This window comes from Magnolia sinica, chromosome 4 (assembly GCF_029962835.1).
Source record: "Magnolia sinica isolate HGM2019 chromosome 4, MsV1, whole genome shotgun sequence".
NCBI classification, from domain to species: domain Eukaryota; kingdom Viridiplantae; phylum Streptophyta; class Magnoliopsida; order Magnoliales; family Magnoliaceae; genus Magnolia; species Magnolia sinica.
In genome coordinates this window covers 91288755-91293828 of record NC_080576.1, presented here as the reverse complement: position 1 = coordinate 91293828, position 5074 = coordinate 91288755, and the positions used below count along the sequence as shown (strand labels likewise).

The window sequence follows — 5074 nt, the reverse complement described above, 5'->3', positions numbered from 1 at the left end:
ATCTTTCTTGATAAAACTAGGCTCGGGGCGATTAGAGGCCGTTTTTTACGCGTCTCATCCTTTGTATGTAGTTTCTCACTTTCTTGTTTAGGATCTCACGATAGGTTTGCCCGGCTTTTTTCTTGGGCATGCCCGAATGTAAGTTGGTCCCCGTATATGAAATGAATTCAAGGCCCTGCGCCTTAAAAAAACCAAAAAAAAAAAAGGAAAAAGATTTCCACCTTGATTTTATTGATTTATTTGGAATTGCAGCATGTTCACTGACTCTCCAGATAGTGAACCTATTGACAATTCCAACCTATTTATTTTGGCATGAAATAGATTGTGGAAAGACTAAACTGTTGACAACCCATGTTGCCTTTACTTCTCAAGATAGTGAACCTATTGACAATTCTTGTTGGTATTAATCAAAAGCAAAATGTTGATGCCATTGTTCAGAAGGTAATATTTCTCATCCATTGTCATGTACATTTGAGCAAACTAGTTTTATCCTTGATTTCTTAAAGAATTTATAATTTTTATAAGTCCACCTATGATGTCCTCTGATGATTGTCTTACTAATTCTTGTTAAAGTGTAGAGTTAACTGAACTTTGTAATGATTTTTGTAATACTTTCAAACACTTTTTTTCCTAGATATTTCAGTTATAAAAGAATAAATGAAAACTTGGTCACTATTTGCAACATATAGCAAAAGGATGTAAATTGGGGTATACAAGTAATTCTTATTAAATTCTTGAGTTAACTGAGCTTTGTAACGATCTTTGTGATAATTTCAAACACCTTTTTGGTCATATATTTTAGTTACAGATGAATGAATGAAAACTTGGTCACTATTTCAAACACCTTTCTCATGTTGTAACTTCTTTTGTTTATTGAAGGCGGAAATGAAACGCTTTTCAAAGGTTGATACATCAGTGCTTAAGCAACACTATGAGAAGAAATTACTTGAGTTGGAGAAGGAAAAGAAAGTTTTGATAGTAGCTTTTCTATTTTCACTACTTCTTTTGTGTTTCCAATATAGAATCATGCAATTGTGATTTTGATGTCTCGTGTTTGGTTGCAGGTTTTGCTATCTAGTTACAAGGATCTTGTAGCTAAGCATCAAACATCCAAAATGTGGGCCATTATATCAATGCATGGATTTGTAGGCCCAATTTCACAAACGGAAAATCTATATGGTACTGTACAAAATTTTTGACCTATAATTGTTTTCTACCTCTTAATATATTTTCTCAAAGAACCATACATATCAATCATTAATACTTGCATTCATAACAGCATACTCTGCTTCTTCACTTAAATTTTCTTGTTATAGGTAGTTTTTAGGTCTTTTACCCTAAATATAATTTTTTTTATTTCTAAAGTTTCTGTTATCCATCTGCCTTCTATTTTCATGTATTTAGAATGCTTTGAAAGAATGTGTTTTAATAATTTTTTTGTTGATTTTCTAGAGTTTGCAGGAATGGGAACAAGTCTGCTATATTGTAATGAAATATGTAGAAATTTGACTAGAGTTGAGATGAGACATAGCGACAACTAAACTCTCTTTACAATACCATGTTTCATGTCTAACTTGAAACTATGGGAATTGCTGTTTGGGTTAGCCCCACTTAGGCCATTTCCTCCTTACTGAATTGAGTTATTAGCAATTTTGTCAATAGGATTCTTATTAAACAATCATGTGAATTATTTTTTGAATGACTATCCGGTGTAAAAATTCAAAAAAATAAAAATAAAAAATTTGAATTTTTTTTTTTTTTACAGATATTTTAGTGATGGACCAAATCCGTTGCTAATTTCTTAACAAGTTCAAAATCAACGATGGATTTGAGGTCTGTCGCTATCCTTATATTAGCGACGGACCTTATCTGTTGTTAATATTTTAAATGACGAATAATTGGGTAATTTTTTTCAAATTTTTGTGACAAATTTTTTGCTTTTTGTGATGGACCTTATCCGTCATAGATTAACAACAAATTTTATTCATCGAAAAAAAGGACCCAGTAAACAGGATTATACACCACTCAAGATCCACAAAGTTAACAGAAGTTATGGCTACAAATCAACTGGCCAATCAATCTCCAAATCCACCCCAACCTAGGGTGGAGGAAATCTAAGATGAGAACGAGGTGCATCGAGCACCCCCACATCATACTTTACATGACTATTTACAACCGGCGGGATCGAGTACCCATTCCTGTGTGGTTTTTTCAAAAAATACAAGAAACATAGACATCAAGCCAGGAGTGATCCAACTCCATCCAAAGTTCCTTGGGCTTGAATCTGAAAATTCATATTTACACTTTAAAGAGTTTGATGAGATCATAGCCACTTTATACTTTCCTGATGTTTCTAAGGACACAATCAGCTGAAACCCTTTCCTTTCTCCTTGAAAGAAAAGGCTAAGACGTGGTTACATTCACTACGTCCACGATCTATTGGCAGATGGAATGACATGACAAAGGAGTTCATAAAGAAATTCTTCCCATATCATAAAACGAACACCATCAGAAAGTTGATCATGAACTTCACCCAAAGGGAAGATGAAACATTCTTCCAATGTTGGGAGCGGTTCAAGGATCTTGTCAATTCATGCCCACAACACGGTTTTGAAACGTGGCACATAACAAATTTCTTCCATGAAGGACTGACATCTTCCATGCGCCAATTTGTCGAGACAATTTGCAATGGGGAATTCCTGAATAAAGATGTTGATGAAGTGTGGGATTACTTTGATAAACTTACTGAAACCACACAATCATGGGACATCTCCCCAAGAACGAGCATCACGTCTAAGCCTAATCAATCAAAGGAGAGTGGTGGAATATATCTTTTGAAAGATGAAGATGATATCAACACTAAAGTGGCCAGTCTCACAAGGAAACTCAAGGTCATTGAACTTATGAAGGATGAGGATAAGAAAGTTGTCTGTGGTATTTACGCTAGTAATATTCATACAACTAAAAATTGCCCAACAATACCTGCATTTTAAGAAATATTGAATGAGCAATCAAATACCGTAAACAACTACCAAAGGCCTTTCAAGGGACTCACTTCAAACACATACAACTCGAGCTGGAGAAATCATCTGAATTTCAGTTGGAAGAATGGACAATCTGTTACACCTCAAGGAATCCTTAATCAATTCTTAAATTAAGGGAAACCTTAAGAGGAATTGGTTTAAAATCCTCAAGAGCTCATCCAGCAAAGTACTCTTCAAGCCTTACAAGAATTCACAAAGGCTATACAAAAGATAAACTCACGCATTACGGTTATCGAGAAAGGGATGCTTCCAGCGAGAGAGTCATGTAGGGTAGATGCTCGATCTTTTGCCCAAGTGGTCACTAACAGGGGCCCTGCTGCTACTCTTCCTAAGGGAGGTTCCGTTGATGATGGGTTCAAAGCAACAGAACAGTCATATACCTCAATTGCTGATGAGGCAGCTTTTAGAATGAAACTCAAAGACTTACAGCTTGGCCTTGTGGGTGTCATCTCAGACCCTCAGACCTCGATTCTCCATCTTATTGGAGCAATCAGGGCTTTCCAGTTTGCATCTCCAACCATAAACGTGGCTAGACTCTCCCAATTCTTATTCCTCATTGTCTTGAAGTCTAAGGACAACCTACTGGAATTCATGGACGATTCCTCTCTGCTGAAATCGATGGGGCTAGAGGCCCTTAATCCATGGTCACGAAACACAGCGAGAGGTGAGAAGGGGGTTTGGATCCGCTTAATCGGCATTCCTGCCCACGCATGGATGGAATCGGTAATCTTTGACCTTGCTAGCTTCTTCGGGGAGGTTATCCAAATCGACACCAGCAATAGGTTCAGGATTTTTCAAGTGTATGTGCGGATCAAAGTCAGCCTACGGCCAAATGCTAACCTACATAAAGTCCTGAATCTTGTAGTCTTGGAGGACAGCTTCCCCATTCGGGTGGAAATTGAGCAATGCCCAGTTATTGGGCGCCCCCCTCGTGAAGGGGTGCAGGAAAGCACCAAGGGGTGGGTGACAAGATGCTTTATTCATGGCAATCACAATCAATGTTCATTTTTCCCTTCAGGTGCTTGAGAGAATGTCGAAGAGAGGCAGTTAATGGGAAGGATGCTCAGTCTCCTGTTGAGCATGTGGGACTCTCAGCAGGCGTTTGTGTCATTGCCAATGCTAGGGATTAGCCAGTTAATGTAGCCACTGAGGAGGTAGCATGGAGTTTATCCCCATATTGCCATATCACCTGCATTATGTGGGATCTTCTGTTGACAACACAGCCTCAACTGAGCATCAGTGGGTTCAGCCGGTCATTAAGGTGGGTCCCCATATAGGGAGGTGAGGTATCTCTGGTTTTCAGTACAACTCTGCTAGTTTGCACGTTAGGGGGCTCACATCTGCTGCCCATAGTCAGTCTCATATACAGGGTACTGGGATTGAGGAGGTGTCCCATTGCCCTCCGTCCTGTCAGGCCTCCCCCGTCAAGACCAGCAACAGAGGCTGCATTGCTTTGGAGCGGGAACCTCCAGGTCGGCCCAGGCCTAGAGCTAAGTCAGTTGGATGCTCCCCCACGAGGTGGTATGAATGTTGTGATGATAAGGCCGACTCATCCCCTTGGGACTCCGTTTTATAGCCCCCTGGATCCTCGGTCCCCAGTGACCCAAAGTTCCCAAGATATGGTGAGAGAAGTCCAAGAAGTTGGCCTTGAAGTCGACCTCTCCCCTTTCTTCCATGCAGAAGTTCCAGATGGGATTGACAAGGGTCACTTCAGCACATCGGACTCTACAACCCATCCCGACTCGTCCAAGCAGATGGTCCTGTTCCAGCCTACCTTCATCGAGATTAGAAGCATCCAATTCCTGTTGCTGCTTCCCCAGCATCCCCCAGCTAGCCTGTCTCAAAGAGCAGCCAGGCAGACCGGTTTTGAAGGTGTTTAGGAAGAGAGGGCGTCCTCCGGCTAGTGGAAGTAAGGTAGGGATTTCTTTGGGTAGAAATTGGGGACAAAGGCTATGAAGAAGTAACAACAGGGCTACGATTTCAAGGTGTGTGACTGATGGGTAGCTTCCTCATTTGGAACATCCGTGGTG

At 40.0% G+C, this 5074-nt stretch overlaps 1 non-coding gene across 1 annotated transcript; it reads right to left on the bottom strand.

Annotated features, from left to right (window-relative positions):
- Positions 1-2504: 2504 nt before the first annotated feature.
- Positions 2505-2611, bottom strand: LOC131244842 (small nucleolar RNA R71). Its single transcript, XR_009170614.1, has one exon. It is a non-coding gene; the product is annotated as a small nucleolar RNA R71 (small nucleolar RNA).
- Between the last annotated feature and the right edge of the window lie 2463 nt (positions 2612-5074).